This window comes from Mus musculus, chromosome 11 (genome assembly GCF_000001635.26).
Source record: "Mus musculus strain C57BL/6J chromosome 11, GRCm38.p6 C57BL/6J".
NCBI lineage: Eukaryota > Metazoa > Chordata > Mammalia > Rodentia > Muridae > Mus > Mus musculus.
In genome coordinates this window covers 84939179-84956145 of record NC_000077.6, presented here as the reverse complement: position 1 = coordinate 84956145, position 16967 = coordinate 84939179, and the positions used below count along the sequence as shown (strand labels likewise).

Here is a 16967-nt window from a genome sequence, read left to right as displayed (position 1 = left end):
AGCTTGAGCAGGCTATTATCCATCAGTGATTTCTGTATTTATTTCCAAAGACCCATAGCACTGGGACCCCTGGAAGAGAGTATGGGAAGTAGGATGTGTTCGGGGCTTCCAGGAGGCCCCTCTGAGGAAGGTACTTCTGGGGGACACAAGTTATGACACCTCACCCAAGTGTTTCCATCTGACATCTCTGACTCCTTAGTGTCCTTGTTATAACATCCTTCTTCCTGCATGTCCCACCCCCATCTTCCCCCGTTCCCAGGGATTTAATGGGCCATAAACCTGCCAGCTCAGGATGGGAAAGCCCTGCTCAGGGTCTGAGCAGAAGCACTTTCTCCCTCTTTTTTTTTTTTTTTTTTTTTTTTTTTGGTTTTTCGAGACAGGGTTTCTCTGTGTAGCCCTGGCTGTCCTGGAACTCACTTTGTAGACCAGGCTGGCCTCAAACTCAGAAATCCGCCTGCCTCTGCCTCCCGAGTGCTGGGATTAAAAGCATGTGCCACCACGCCCGGCTCACTTTCTTTCTCTTACTTAGCCCAAAATCCTGAGTTCAAGTCTTTGCTCTTCCTCTGACTCAGTGATGGCCTTGGGAAATTTTCCCTTCCTTCTGAGTGCAACTTCCTCCTCTATAAAGGGGGGTGGGGATGGGGAGAAGATGACAGAGTGGAATCCTGTCCCCATGACCTCTACCAATAAACAGATACTGGGAACCCACCCAGTCCTGTCACAACTAAGTTTGCTAGGCCTGGGTGTGACTAGACCCATGGACTATTCAAATGTGAGTCACAGTGCTTGTCCACAGGTTTTCCCTTGTGTGGCCCTGCCTGGGACAGGGAAGACAGTGGAAAGCTAAGGGTTCCACCTTAGTGAAGCAGAAGAAAAAGACAGGACAAATTATGAGGACTGAGAAGAGAAAGGAACCCCTCAGCCCAGGGTCTGGCTGAAACCTCTCCCCAGCTTCAAAAATCCCAGCATAACTGGCATTTACTTTTCTCCTTATGAGTACGCCTGCAGTTTATGAATCTTACCAGAAACCCGCATCATAGAGCCAAAGGATTTCTTTGTTGTGCCCCTAAGTTAGTCCCTGATTTTGCCTCCAGATGTCAGTCGCCTCCAAAGACCCCATAATCTCCCTTATCAAAGATAAATAGAAATGCCAGTGTAATGGCACAGTGAAGTTAAAGCTGACAGGCCAACAACCCAAGTTCCGCCGGGCGTGGTGGTGCATGCCTTTAATCCCAGCACTTGGGAGGCAGAGGCAGGAAGATTTCTGAGTTTGAGGCCAGCCCGGTCTACAGAGTGAGTTCCAGGACAGCCAGGGCTACACAGAGAAACCCTGTCTTGAAAAAAAACAAAAAACAAAACAAAACAAACAAACAAACAACCCTAGTTCCAGCCATCTCCAGGACCCATAGAGTGGAAGGAGAGAAACAACTCCTACAAGTTGTTCTCTGACCTGCACACACACACACACACACACACACACACACTCACGATGCATTCAAAACATTTGAAACATCTCAGGAGAGAGAAGAGGGAATAATGCCTTCTCAGTAACCCCTTGAGCCCCACCAGCTGTGGCTAACTCTAAGACACTTAACTATGAGTCCCCTAGGAAGCCTACACCCACGCCTGGGTATGTCCTGCTTTTCTCTTTCTCTTGACCCCCACCCCCACTCCCACCCCCCTTGGTTTATAGTGACTCTTCTTTGAGCAGCCCACAGTCATGCTTTGGGGTGTATTTTTATTCTTCTCTTGAGTACATTTCTTTCTATTTTTAGTAGATGCCCGACTCTGCTTCATACTGGCTATTTGTGAAATTCTTTTTTGTGTCAAAGACATAGGTTTGCCTGAATCCAGCTTTTGAAAAGATTAAGGGAACTTTTCCGATTGCCTCGGGTAACAATTCAGAGCTCTGCCTGGGTCCCCATCACCACTGACTCCTTGGGAGATTTGTCTGGGCTCTGTCTCAAGTACTGTTGATGAGTTCCCCTGACCATCGCTTAGCTGATCTGCTTTCGTTGCAGCTTAAATATTACCTTGGTTTTTTGTTTTTTTATTTATTTTTTTGTTTGTTTTGCTTCTGTTTCTTGGTGATATGTCCATGTAGTGTTTATTTTATTTTTATACTGTTTTAAGGGTTTTTATTTGTGTGAATGTGTGTATGCCAGGCTGGTGTCTCAGTGAGTGACAGGTCCCAATAAAAGATTTTATCTCTGAAAATAAAGTTGAGGCTGGTGAGTTCAATACCCAGAATGCACATGGTGGGAGGCTCATGAAAATTGTCCTCCAACTTCTACATGTGCATGCATCTCTCTCTCTCTCTCTCTCTCTCTCTCTCTCTCTCTCTCTCTCTCTCTCACACACACACACACACACACACACACATTCTACGACATGCAAGTGGAGGTCAGAGACAATTTTCAGGAATTAGTTCTCTTCCCACCACGTCCCTGGGATCAAACTCAGGTCCTCGGGCTTAGACACCTTTACCCACTGAGCCAGTTCACTGGCCCGCATGCAGTCTTTAATGAGTTACACTAGCAGCAAAGATAGAAATCCCCTAGAGACATTCACAAATGGAACAGTTCACACTAGTCTGAGAGGACAGCACGATGGAGATTTATCCATTCATGTCGTAGGCACCTCTCTTGCTTCCAGAGGAGCAGTCCAAGGTACCACGAGTGAGGAAGTTACTCCCACATGCTGGATCCACTTCTGGGGCATTCAGTAACTGCTCTTCCAGAGGACCCAGGTTTGATTCTCTGTACCCGCATGATGGTAAACAACCATCATAGCTCTAGTCGCAGGGGATCTGACTTCCTCTTCTGACCTCAATCTGTACACTCATTGCTTGTGGATCTCAGACATACGTGCAGATAAAACCCCATCCACATAAAATAATAATAAAAGAATAGCTACTGCTATAATCTTTTGATTCTGAAATCTGTTCGAGTGGTGCATTCGTAGAGTAGTGTGTATGTTTCTGTGTGCACAGATGTGGGGGAGGGAGAAGTGCATGCATGTGTGCGTGCGTGCGTGAGTGCATGTGTGTGTGTGTGTGTGTGTGTGTGTGTGTGTGTGTGTGTGTGTGTGTGTGTGTGTATTGCATGTCACAGCACATGCAGAGGTTGGAGGACAATTTTCAGGAGCCTTCCACCATGTGGGCTCTGGGGATTGAACTCACCAGCCCCCAACTTTATTTTCAGAGGTAAAAATCTCTCATGGGGACCTATCATTCATTCAGTAGCCTGACCCCACCTTCCCAACACTGGGGTGACAAGCCCTTGTCACCATGCCCAGATTTCTACTCAGGTGCTGGGTGTCAAATGCCTATCCTCAAACTGGTGTGGCAAGTATTTTACCACTTGAACTACTCCCGGTCCTCTTGACCCTGAAGTCTAAGGACGTTCTCTAATCCCTCCTCCCTTCCAAAGGCTGTGGCTTTGTAAGCAGCTGTGTGAAAAGCTGATGGTCTTAGGCAAAGAGAACTCTGCCTCCTCAAGTAGCTTTACCTGTTTGTTTTATGGCCTCAATTAAGAAGTCCATGGGCCTTTGAGGTCCAGCCAGACTTTAATCCTTGGGAGACTCTAATCTCCTATCTTTATTTCTAGATTCTCACTAACTGCTGTTTTGAGGACGAGGTTTCTATATAACTCTAAAGCCCAAACAGGTAAATTCCAACACTATCCATTTTTATAAAACCCTCCTGTGTACCTGTCTTTGAACTACTATAAATAGTACTGTACATAGCACAATGATACATACTCAGAAGGCTCAGGACCCCCTGGAGGGAAAACCAGACCCCAGAGCTGCAGGGATGCCCAGTGTCAGGGAAATGGCTCTAAAGGACTGGACAGTGATTTTTTTTTAAGATTTATTTATTTTTATTATATATAAGTATACTGTAGCTGTCTTCAGACACTCCAGAAGAGGGAGTCAGATCTCATTACGGATGGTTGTGAGCCACCATGTGATTGCTGGGATTTGAACTTCGGACCTTCGGAAGAGCAGCCGGGTACTCTTACCCACTGAGCCATCTCACCAGCCCTGGACAGTGATGTTTGATCCAGGTAAGGAACTCAGCACCCGGAGCCCAACCTACTCCATGTTTCCTTTATCTCTCTCTTAAAAAAAACAAAAAAACAAAAAACAAAAAAACAAAAAAAACCAAAAGAAACAAACCAAAAAACCAAAAAACCCCCAAAACTTTGTTTCTTTTAAACACACAAGAAAGCATGGGAGGCTAGGCTTAGCTTCACTGTACATTAGCGGGAAGAGACTTTACCCATTTCCTTTCCTAGGACAGTGCCTCTGCTACTTGGCTCCCGAAACCTTCCAGTTTGGACTTTTGTTCTTTACTGTGCCTCTACTTGGATTTTGAGCTTTATCAATGAAGTGAGGCTTTGGTCTGTGTCTTTAAGATGTAAAGTCTCGTGGGGACTTCAGAGAGGATGCAGTTGGAGAGGGGCTGCGCAAGTCTGATGACCTGAGTTGGGACCCCCTAGTCCTCACATAAAAACACGAGTGCAGCTTCATGCGCTTGCAATTCCAGCCTCGGGGAAGCTGAGACAGGAATAACCCTGGGGCCTGGGGGCCAGTCTTTCTAGATAAATCCATCAGTGAGTACAGGTTGAGGGACTCAAATGGGCCACAGTGTGAGATTTGGATTTTCTTTTGGGGGGGGGACTAACAGCAGGGAGTACAAGGTAGCTAAGACTCTTTACTCCTGGAGCTCCTAGCTGAAGAGAAATCAAAGACAAGCAAGCAACGCAGAAAACCAACATGTCTTATGTTCAAGGATGGGGCTGGACCACAGATGAGAATAGACTTTGGAGCTTCATTGCCCTGGGTTACCATGGCAGCCCCACTGATACCCAAACTTACCTCCCTCAGATCTGACTCTCACGTGGGTACTGTTTGAATTCAACTGAATGATTCTGGGGAAGATCTGATAGAATTCCGGCGACTTTCTAGTAAGAGCTGGAGAAACTTCAGTTGTGACACAAAATAACACTTAACATCCTGTGGCTTAACAGATAAAGTTAGATCTAACATCCTGTAACTATTGGGTAAAAAACCTTTTGTAATATATTAACAAGTTGTAGTTCCACCAACCGAAGGCTTAAAGTTCTCTCAGAATCTCAGACCTACAGCAGCATTCTCTCCATCTGGCTGAAACCACCTCTCTCATGTCTCCTCAAATGAATTTGGAAAGTATCTTGATTTATGACTTTCTTGGTTCTATGACTTACAAAAAGTTCACGAAGTGGCTTCCACCATGGAGCACGGATTTTTCGGGTGACCTAAATCTGAGTTTCTTGGCCACAGTCACTCCTAGCTGGCTTTGGAATAAACTTCTTCTTATCTCAAGAGCCGTGTTTTGGCTTGGACAGTCACGATGCTCAAGCAATGATCCACTTTTTGTGGGAAGAGCCACTTGGATGGAAACAAGGTGGGTCTGAGGCACCAGTTATCTCCTCAGCTGGCTTGTGAAGGCTTTGCAGGCTCTCTCGGCTCCTCTTTGTTTGGTAGATGCCTTTGTAGTTTTGGGTTTGCTTTTGAAATATTTGACTTAAGTGTCTATTTTGTTTGCTTGCTTTGAAAGCTTTTGGTCTCCACAGGCAGCTTGGTTTTTGTTTGTTTTCAGGCTTCTGATTCTGGACTCTGACTTTAGCTAAGCTTGCTGGCTGACTTTTTTTGATGCTGTTTTTGGTGGTAGTGGTGGTGGTGATAGGGTTTGTTCTGGGTTTTGGTTTTTGGTTTTGGCTTTCGGGGCCTGGGATTAAAGGCATGCACCACCTCGCTAGGCTCCAATAGCTGTCTCCCAGCACTCGGGAAGCAGAGGCATGTGGATCTCTGTGAGTTTGAGGCCAGACTGGTCTACACAATGAGTTCTGCAACAGCCTGGTTTCCACAAAACACAAAAAGCAAAACAAAACAAAAAAAAGAAAGAAAGAAAAGTGTCTTGATTTACAATTTTCTTCCTTCTGTTACTATAAAAAAACTTCATAAAACTGCTTCTACAATGGAACATGGAATTTGGGGCAACCTAAATCTGAGTTTCTGGGTCATGGTTAGTCATATCCAGCTGCAGAATAAACTACCTATTCATATCCCCTTTGAATGAGAACTTCGTTTTTTACATTGACAACCTATAACTAATAGCTGGTGTGCATTTCCATGTGCGCATGTATTTGTGTGTGGATAGTGTTTGTACATGTGTGTATATGCATATGTGTGTATGTGTGTATATGTATGTATTGTGTGAGCATGTATGTGTGGTGCATGTACATGTATATGTATATACATATGTGTGTATGTGTGTGCATGTGTGTGGTGTGTGTACATATGTGTATGTGTTTGTATGTGTGTGCTTGTGTGTATATGTATGTGTGTTCATGTGTGTATATGTATGTGTGTGTGTATGTGTGTGGTCGATGTATGTGCACATAGGCACATAGCTAGAGGTCAGTATCCCATGTTGTCTTCAATCCCTCTCCTTACCCTCTTCGGATAGGAATTCTCACTGAACCGCAGCTCACCGCTTTGGGCCCAGCACTGAGGCTATAGAGACTCACCATCATGTGGGTGGTGGGGATCTCAACTTAAGTCCTCACACTAGAGCGAACGGCAGGCACCTCACTGACAGAGCCATAGCCCAAGTCCTTAAATTAATAGCCATTATGGCTAATAATGGCCAGAGTATTCCAGGAACCCAGAGAAGTGCCACCTAAAGAGGCCAGTGGGTAGGAGGCTAGGGGAGTGTCCTGAACTTGAGACCTGACTGAGTCTTTAAAGCTGATGTCTCACATTCACCTACCTATCTGGCATCCTAGTGCACACCTGCAATCCCAGCCCTCACGGAAGGCTGGGGCACCACAGCCAGACCCTCTCTAGGAAAGAGAAAAAAAAGAACAAAGACCTGATCTTTCCTGTGGTGTATCGGCTAAGCCAGCACACACCCCAGAGAAGCTCACCTAACGCCAGAAGGCAGCAAAGATCCTAAGTTACTTTTTTGGCTTATAAACGAGGAAGCTGAGGCTCAGAGAGGCGGATGTCTTGTCTCAATTGTCCAATAAGGAAAGAGCAGAGGTGGATCTGCACCCTGGTCTCTGTCCCCTCTTCCCAGGCCTCTGCATCCTGTCTCCCTGACACCCCCCCCCCCTCCAGAACATCATACTTCCTTCCCACTGGGACCTCATTTCCACCTGGGCTTGTTTTTTGTTTTTTGTTTGTTTGGTTGGTTGGGGTTGTTTTGTTTTGTTTTGTTTTTGGGGTTTTTTTTTGCACCCCCTTAGAGTTAATTAGCAGGGGACTCAGGGAAGGGTGGCAGAGATTCTAACGTTTGTATTCCTGGATGTTGAGATGAAATCCACAGGCCCAGCAAGGTTTAATCAATAGCCTGGCTTCACCACTCCCCAACCTGGAACTCCGCCACGTTCCAGCAGAGCCTAGAGTGCTGCTCTTTTGCCAGCTCTGTGCAGGGCAGGTGGCAGCCCTTCCCACCCACCCTATTTTCCTGACTGTGGAAGAGAAACCTGGAAGGTAGAGAGAAGGGGGCCAGAGAGAGTATCATACTCTCACTAGGCTTCTCTTGAGAAACAAGGCAGAACCTTCTGTCCCCAAACATTTTGAAATAACAGCAACAGGATGTGTGGAAAAATCCAGCAATGGGGGGTGTGTGGGGGGGTGACATATGTTCTGTTCTTGCCCTACAAAAAGTTTAGGAGAAAGCCCCACTAGTTGTCCCTGTCCCTGCCTCTCTTAGTTCCACCTCAGAAGCCAGGCTCAGAGGCCAGCATGAGGTAAGGGTTGGACTGCCTTTGGATTTTTCCAGCCGTATTCATTGACATTCAGATTTTGCTGTGGAAGGATCCCTGAAAGGAGGGGGAGGGGAGGGGGTGCGTGTTGGGGAGGCTGAGCCATACAGGCAGCCTGGGTAGGAAGAAGGAAATTTAAGAAAACAGATAATTGGCTGGGCATGGTGGCCCATATCTTTAATCTCAGCAATCACTCGGGAATCTGAGTTCAAGGCCAGCCTGGTCTCCAGAGTGAGTTCCAGGGCAGCCAGAGCTACACAGAGAAACCCTGTCTTAGGAAAAACACCACCACCACCATGGGCTGTAACTGTAGCTCTGTTGGCTTACACAGGCTCTGGAATTGGTCCCTAGCACCACATATGCCGGGGTTACATCGTAGGGGTGGGGGGTGGGAGGGTGATGGTATATCCCTGTGCTGAAAGATGGAAGCAAGAAGATTGGAAGTTCAGGGCTATCTTCGGTTATATAATGAGTTTGAGGTTAACCTGGGCTACGTGACGCCCTACCTCAAAATAAATAAGAAGAGTCAGGTGGCCCTGACACAGGCAGGCTTTTAATCCCAACACTCTGGAGGCGGATCTCTGAGAGTTTAAGGCCAGTTTGGTGTTTACATTTCCAGGACAGCCAGAGCTACATAGTGAGACCCTGTCATAAAAAAGAAAGAAACAAAGAAACAAGGAAAGGAACAAAGAAGGTCCTTGCAGGGGCATCTGTGTGCTTGTGTGAAATATTCTCAAATCATTCAAATATCTGCTCGTTGTAGACTATTTGGAAGGGAGAAGCCACCAGAAGCCTTATTTCCCAGTTGGTACCATTTTATAATATGTATATGCAAATCTTTTCATTTAGAAAGACTCATTCATGCTTATTCTTCAATGTCCCCTTCAGTCTTCTATTCACAGGCAGATGCTGTTGGCAGAGCCATCCCGTTCCGCTTTTCAGCCTTCACAATTGCATGTAAACGGAGTTGGCATTGCAGGAGAGCTTTCATGGGGCAGCCAAGTGTGCCCTCAGCTCACTTTCCGCTGTAAAATCATCAGCAAGTCTCTGTGCCACGGGAAGGTGGGAAGGTGAGGCCACAGTGTGTACAGAGTTCCAGACTCCCAGCTTCTCACTGAACAGAGGGCCTGCGTTCATGAGCGCAGTGAGAGGTGAGACAGTTCAGGGAACTCTTTAGAAGGTGACCTCCTCGGAGGCCAGCTGGAGGAGAGTCTGAGCCTAAAGTCCAACCCATCTCATCTCCCAGTGCCTGTGAAGTAGGAAGTGCCTGTGTGTGATGCGGAGTGTGCTGAGGCTTTTGTGGTTGGAATTTGGGAGTAACTGGAGGATGTCCTTGCAGGTACCTCCTCTGAGTGCATCGGCACGTGGGTGCCTTCTGCTGCCCCTGACCTTCCGACAGCCCAAGGCCTTTCATAGTTCAGAAGGTACACCAAATAACAGTTGGTTCCCCCTTGGTTTGTCTGTCCTCTTCCTTCTCCTTCCCTCTGTCCCTCTCCTCTTCCTTCCTTGGTGCCATTTAAATCCAGGGTTTAAATCTTGCTCTTCTAGGCAAGCACTCTACACTGAGCCACACACCTGCCCTCTTTTCCAACTCTCAATAGGTTGCCAGGCTGGCCAAGTGGAGACATTCCTGCTGCAAGCTCCCAATAGCAGGGATAAAAGGTGTAGCACCTTGCAGGGCCCTCGTTTCTTTTCTAGGTCGGGGGAAGAACATCACGTAATTACAATGAAATAGCACTTGGAAAGGTGGAAAACAGTTCTTTAGACTCACCCCATAACAGGTACCCTGAACTTTACCTCTTTCAAGAGCTGTTCCAGGGGCTGGAGAGATGGCTCAGCAGTAAACACTTGCTCTTGCATGCATAGGTCTTGAGTTCAGTTTCCAGCACCCATATTAGGCAGTTCATATGTGACTCCAGCCCCAGGGGAGGATCTGATGCCCTCTTCTGGTCTCTTTGTGTATCCAAACTTACTTACTTACGTACATACACACACACACACACACACTCTTTAAAAGAGAGAGAGATCCCAATTACTACTACTATGAACTACCTTATTCTGAACTCTTCTCTTTCTCTAATACTGGAGGGGAAACTGAGGCATGCAGCTGTGACTGAGGCAGCAAGTTTCCTGAAGACCACGCATTGCCTAGTTATTTCCTTCTCCAGGTGTGGTCCTGGCCGCCTGGGGCACTGGGAAGAGATGAAGGCATTCATTACAGCTGCAGAAGGAGCCAAGGGTCAGGCAGGCAGCTAAGGAGTTCACCTGTTTGTTGGAGCTGGTCCTGCATGAGAACGTGCAAGCTGGTTGGATGGGCTGACCTTGCCTCCTTCCTTATTATGGCCACTGAGGAAGAGAAAACTCTTTCATAACAAGTGACTGGGAAGTTAGTTCTCAGAAGTGTAGTTAAAGTTTAATGACACCTACATGGGATGGGTGGGAATGGGCTGGTTTCATTGGTAGGCCTGTGTACAGGCAGAAGGCTGCACATAGATGGAATCTGCACATGTTTAAAGTTTTGCTGTTTCCCTTCTTGAAATGTTTGGAGACAACAGTCTCTACATATTCACTGAGTTATCATTGAGTGGGGCAAGGGACAAGGGCAGATTGATCGTGTTTGCCTCCTGGCGGCATCTTGACCTCCCCAGGGTTATCAAAGGGCATCCGGGCAAATGGGAACGGCAGCCCCCTACATCGGCACACCTGCTTGGTCTCCGGAAATGCTTGCTCCCTATCCACCACATCTAGTGGCTCCAGGTCGGCCAAATCTAGCTCTCAAAGTCTGACTCTGTGCTTGTGACTTCCATCACACTGTCACCTGCTGCAAGCCAGAGTGGTCACCAACCTCTGTTGAGTGCTTGCTCAACAAAGTCTTGTCAGTGCTTGCTGCGGGTTGGGCCCTGGAATGCGGAGGATGTCGCCTGCCAGACTTTGGCTTGCAGTAATCTGGATCTGATATAGCAGGATGCCTAGGGCTGCAGGGGATAAGAGGCAGAGGAGGCCCCTGGTGGGAGCCAGGAAGGGGCCTGGGGGGTGGTGAAGGAATGCACCAGGAACCAGGTTGGAGCGATAGTTTTGTTATCTCCCCCACCCCACCCCCCACCTTCAGGGCAAAAACCAGCCCTAAGACCTTTCCTTGGAATTCTAAACCTCATTCCTCACTCAGAGGGGGTTACTTAAGGTGGACAGAGGCTGTTCGTGAAAGATAGGAGAAGCCTGACGTGGCGGCTCATTCCTCTAATTCCGGCACTTTGGAGACTCAGGCGGAGGTTTGTTCTGTGGATTTGAGGAAAGCCTGGACTATGTAGTGAATTCCAGAATAGTCAAAACTACAGAGCAAGACCTTGTTTTAACCCTTCCCCAAGAAAGAGAGAAGGGAAAAGGGAAGGAAGGAGAGACTGGGGTCGGAGTGGGGGTGGGGGTTGGGAGAGGGAGATGTTAGCACTCTGTCTAAGCTCCACCCCACGTTACCTGGCAACAGCCAGTTAGGCCTGACCCACTATAAAGGGGGCTGCTTGCCCCCTCCTCCCTCTCTTGTTTCTCTCTTGCCCTTTTGGGCAATTCCCTTCCCCCTCCTGTCCCTATTCCCTTCCCCCTCTCTCCACGTGTTCATGGCCCGCCTCTACTTCTCTACCTCTCTCTACCTTTTTCTGCCACTGCTACCCTCATGACTCCCCTCCCCTTGCCCTAAATAAACTCTATTCTATACTATATACTGTTGTGTGGCTGGTCCCTCAGGGGGAAGTGATACCTTGGCATGGGCCCACTGAGACAACCCCTTCCCCCACACTCACCCACACATCCATAGAACACATCTCCTCTCTCTTTATCTTTTTATAAACACATCAGGAGGGAGTCCCAGGTCTTTTAACACCTGCCTGGCAGATAGCTGTGTCTGCTCAGCTTGGAGTGGCGGCGTCTGTCTGGAAACCAGGTACTTTTCCTCTACTTCAATTCATAAGGTAGGTGGGAGAGGCAAGAATCACATCCATAATGAGCAGAGCAGCTCTGGGACAGAACCCTATGCTCAGGAGCTGCCTGGGTCCCATGCAAGTTGTGCACTGTGGCTGGCCTTCCTCAGGCAAGCTTCCTTGTCTTCCGATTCCAGTTCAAACCAATGGCTTAGAGACTTGTAAGGATGCGTTCTGAACTCCACGTGGGGAGCTGAGCAGAGGGGCGAGGCGTTTCAGCACCACAGGGTGGACAGCACTCCTGGGGAGACTTGAGAAGCCTTCTGCGGCGATAGCTGCCGGCCTCCTGCGCCTCCTTCCGCCCTTTTCATCCGGATCTTCACCCAGGTTTATCCCTGCGGAGAGATCGTCTCCTCCCCGCAGAGTTATCCTGCAGGCTTCAACACCAGAGGTTGACGAGGTCCTGGAGCTGTGTGTACTCAGAGTATCATGAATAAAGAGTGCAAGAAGTGGGGAGAGGGCCAAAGTTCCCCGGGGTGGGGGTGGGGGACGGGAGGGGAGGGGGAGCTGCGAGCAGAGCCCTAGTTCCCCGCAGCAGTTTGTTGATTCTCTTGGAATTACAGCGTAGACTTTGTGGATCCTCAGGCTCTTGCAAATCCAGGCCTACAAACAAGCTCACTCTAATCTTTGGCTCCAGGTTAAAAAGTCAAGGAAGCACCTGGAGGGAACTACGGAACTCTGAGGGCTGTTTGAGCTAGCTGGCCCCGTTCCCTGGGAGCCCTGTGGAAGGTCCTCTGCAGGGTTAAGATGACAACCCTCCTTCTGCACAGAAGTCTCCTCTGAGAATCACAACAGCTGGGAGATGTGGGCCCACAGTTCCCGTGGGATCACAGAGTGGGTGGCCAACAGCTCCAAGCTAGACAGCCAGCGCAGCTAGGAGCAGGACTGGAATCCAGTACTCTGAATCTGCTCCTTGTTTTCCAAAACTGTCTGTCTCTCCAGGATCAATGGTTCCTACTTCCTAAGGAGCGTGACAGACAACCAAGAAGCCTGCAGAGACACCACACAGTGTGTCCCTGAGACCCTTAGACTCAGTAGTTGAAAACAGGGTATACTTGGGGTTAGTGGCTGGCAATTTATGTCTTTAGTGTTTCCTTCTGACTCTTGGGAACGGGTACAGGGTTGGGACTTGTTAGTTGGGACTTGTCCAGAACCAGGCACTGGACACAGGCTTGTGGACTTCTTCCAAAGCGTGTTTATGCAACGTGAGGAAATTGTCAGGGACAAATCACACCCAGAAGGTGTGGACTTCAGCCTGGAGGAGGCAAGGTGAGAGACCCTGTTATCTCTAGAAAGTGGGACAGGGCAGGCCAAGCTTCCTGGGGCTAGTAGGATATATTGGAGAGGGGCTCAGTCCTGTGGGACCTACATTTCCCACCAACAATGGCAGATATTTCCTTCTTGGGAGAACCTAGTCCTAATTCCCACTTGCTGCTCAGAGTGTGTGTTCTCTTGCCAGGAAGAGGCATACAGCCCAGAACCCAGAGCCAAGGCTTGTACTGTGAGGTACAGGAAGCAGAGGGCAAGAGGTTGCTAAGGGAGCTGTAGGTTGTTAAGCGATTGTTGAAGTGATCACCAAAGGTGTCACATGTTTTTGTTGTTTGTTTGTTTTGAGACAGGGTTTCACTGTGTAGCCCTGGCTGTCCTGGAACTCACTCTGTAGACCAGGCTGGCCTTGAACTCAGAAACCTGCCTGCCTCTGCCTCCCAACGGCTGGGATTAAAGGTGTGCGCCACCACTGCCCAGCTGGTGTCACATATTTTGAGAAGGGCTGGGATTAAAGGAGTGTGCCACCACTGCCCAGCTGGTGTCACATATTTTGAGAGCAGTGGAGTTTAAAAGACAGTAGCTGCCTTCTTCATGGACAGTCTCAGAGATGTATGGGGGAGTAAGCCCTGCAGGGGAGCCCTCAGCTGGTGGTTTCCTGGGTTCAATCACACTTCATTTTTGTTTAGCTTTTTTATTTTAGTGTTTGTTTTTGCTTGTTTGTTTCTTTCAAGACAGGTTTTCTTTGTGTGTTGTAGAAAGTTTTTTTGGGGGCTGGTGAGATGGCTCAGTGGGTTAGAGCACCCGACTGCTCTTCCGAAGGTCCAGAGTTCAAATCCCAGCAACCACATGGTGGCTCACAACCATCCGTAAAGAGATCTGACTCCCTCTTCTGGAGTGTCTGAAGACAGCTACAATGTACTTACATATAATAAATAAATAAATCTTTAAAAAAAAAAAAGAAAGTTTTTTTGGTTTTTTTTTTGGGGGGGGGTTTCTTTTTGGTTTTTCGAGACAGGGTTTCTCTGTATAGCCCTGGCTGTCCTGGAACTCACTTTGTAGACCAGGGTGGCCTCGAACTCAAAAATCCACCTGCCTCTGCCTCCCAAGTGCTGGGATTAAAGGCGTGAGCCACCACGCCCGGCAGAAAGTTTTAATCTCAATCTGGTGTTTCTACCCTGACTTTGATCATTCAGCTCCTGGATAAAAAACACACAACTTTTATTATTTACAATAAGCCTTAAACAGCACAAGAACTGGGCAGCTATCTACCCTCTATGCTATTAGAATCTACTTTCTTATCGATAACCCTGAGTTACTACTTACTATGTTTCATCTGGGCTGCTCTTAACTCTAATTGGCCGGCCCTCAGGGCCAGGTTTTCATGAACTCATCTAACCCATGGCTGCTTCTCCTCCTCTCCTCTCCTCTCCATCCCCTACGCCCCCATCTCTCCTCCCCAACCAGGACACTCCAAACCCACCTACCTCTAATTCCTCTAGTAATTGGCTGTAGCCAATTTTATTTAACCGAATAGTTTTAAATCAAGGAACAAGGTTTGATAACAAAAGCTTGTGAACAGAAGTCAATGTATGCCTAGACCTTAGGGTACAGAGTTTAATGGGCTGGAGAGATGGCTCAGTGGTTAAGAGCACTGGCTGCTCTTCCAGACGTCCTGAGTTCAATTCCCAGCAACCACATGGTGGCTCACAACCATCTGGAATGGGATCAGATACCCTCTTCTAGTGTGTCTGAAGAGAACAAGATATGTATAAAATAAGTGAGTACATCTTTTTTTTTTTTTTTGAGACAGAGTTTCTCTGTATATCCCTGGCTGTCCTGGAACTCAACTTTGTAAACCAGGCTGGCCTCGAACTCAGAAATCCACCTGCTTCTGCCTCCCGAGTGCTGGGATTAAAGGTGTATGCCACCACACCCTGCTGAATACATCTTTTTTTTTTTTTTTAATTAGCTTTATAATACATAGCAATAGACCAGACCTTTGTTCTGGAAGTCTGTAGACCAGGCTAGCCTCAAACTCACAGAGATCTGCCTGTCTCTGCCTCTTGAGTGCTGGAATCAAAGGCTTGTGCCACCACTGGCCAGCTTTGAGCTAAACAAAAAGTCTCAAGTAATCCAGGCTGACCTCAAACTCACTATGTGCCCAAGAAAAACCTTGAACTTCTGAGCCTTCTGCCTCCATCTCCCATGCACCTGCAGGAGTATACAACCATGCAGGGCCTCATAGATGCTAGGCATAGTCTGCCTACTGAGCTGCACCCCAGTTCCCCTGACTCTATTCCTAGGGCCTCCTGATACGCGTGGCAGGGATTTCTGTCCTTCGAGTGTGTATCAAAAGCCCTGAGGCCCAGGCCATCCTTGGGGCTCTCTCCTGCCCCTCACATTTGCAGTTGGATTTAATTTTTTGAGTCTTGAATCTATGAATCTAGACATTTCTGAGAGGCAGTTGCTTACCTGGGACCCAAGGAGCAGAAGCAGAAATGTCAGAAATAAGAGAAGGCATAGTGGGGTCATCTTCTCATCAGGAGCTGGAAACAAACCTGCTGAATATAACACAATGGGTTAATTGCAGTTTCCAGTTATTGACCAAGTGCTACACGTCCCTTCCAGACAAAACGCTGTGTCACATGAGCCATTCCATTCAATGCTTTCAGTCACTGTGACCTACATGCTCCGATGACGCCCATCACATGTGCAGCTGGTGGGAGTTCCATCACTTCAGGCCACAGCGAGAGAAGCAAAAGCTACAATTTGAACCCGTGCTTTCTGACGTCAGCTGCCTCTTGGATGCTTTCCCAGCTTTGCAGACATTTTTCTTGGTGGAGCCTCGATCCTCAAACTTGCCTGGGCCTTGGGATCAAGACAAACCTCTGAGGAAGAATGCAGAGTGGAAGGCCGTAGGAGAGTCAGGCCCGGTATAGAGGGTGGGTGAGAGCCTTGGGGGTGAGATAGAGAGCTAGAGGGGAGGGCCTCCCCCAAACTTTCAAAGTCCTCTCCAGATTGGACACTCATGAGAAGGTGGCTTCCTCCAGGTCCTCAGGTCTCTTGTCTGTATGTGTGGACTTTGTAGGTGAGAGCCAGTGGCTGACCTGGGAGTCCAAAGGAAGCCCATGCAGATACAGGCCTGGGGATATTGGTGAGATGTCGGGACAGGAGCTACCGTAAGTCCATGCAGTGTGGGTCATTGCAAAACAGAGCCCTTAACTGGGGGGTTGCAAGGACCGTGGCTATTTCACTCAGTGCTGGCCCCTGCCAGACAATAAAAGCATAGTAAAATTTCTTCAACAGACGGGCCCAGTTTTTCTGTATTCCAAGGCTTCAGTTTCCATAGTGATGGCATCCAGGCTGGGGAGGAGCCTGGCTGGTATCCCGGTTCCTATCTGCAAGGCTTCAGAGCATCTGGCCAGAGAAAGACACTGAGACCAGATGGAGAGGCTGGGGTTGATCCTGGGCGTGCAAGTTTGGTACCCAAGGGACTGGGAGAATAGGTTTTATTTTCCTTTTCATCTAGCTCCCGTTTGTTTGACACTGGGACTTTCCAGGTCGCCCTTAAACCTCATATCCCTTTGCTTCAATCTCAAAGTGCTGGAGTTACTAGTAAGTCCCGCACCGGCTCCTCTGATCCATTTTACGTGTAGAGGTATGGCAGAATAGGAAGGCGACATGAGAAGAAGCATGAGAATGGAGATCTAACCTGCCTGTTCTGCTGACTGAGTCAGAAAACATCAGGTGCCACTCACCCATAAATGTGTCTCCTTTTTTTAAAAAACAAAACATGACCCTCCCCAACCCCCCCCCCAAAAAAACAAAACAAAACAAAACAAAATCAAACAACAAAACACTGGGACCTAGAGAGATGGCTCAGAGGTTAAGCAAGGTTTCTCTGTGTACC

The 16967-nt window shown here is 48.0% G+C and overlaps 2 long non-coding RNA genes across 3 annotated transcripts; one reads left to right on the top strand and one right to left on the bottom strand.

Annotated features, from left to right (window-relative positions):
• The first annotated feature begins 5082 nt into the window (after positions 1-5082).
• Positions 5083-12255, top strand: Gm32917. Its single transcript, XR_003949581.1, has 5 exons — positions 5083-5449; positions 8706-8887; positions 9157-11086; positions 11667-11751; positions 11926-12255. It is a non-coding gene; the product is annotated as a predicted gene, 32917 (long non-coding RNA).
• Positions 12256-12290: 35 nt separating this feature from the next.
• On the bottom strand, positions 12291-16438 carry Gm33028. Of its 2 annotated transcripts, none has more exons than XR_388934.3 (3): positions 15744-16438; positions 15530-15615; positions 12291-13043 (listed from the first exon to the last, which is right to left on the bottom strand). It is a non-coding gene; the product is annotated as a predicted gene, 33028 (long non-coding RNA). The 2 variants fall into 2 exon arrangements; XR_388935.2 differs by having other exon boundaries at positions 15530-15618; positions 15744-15885.
• Between the last annotated feature and the right edge of the window lie 529 nt (positions 16439-16967).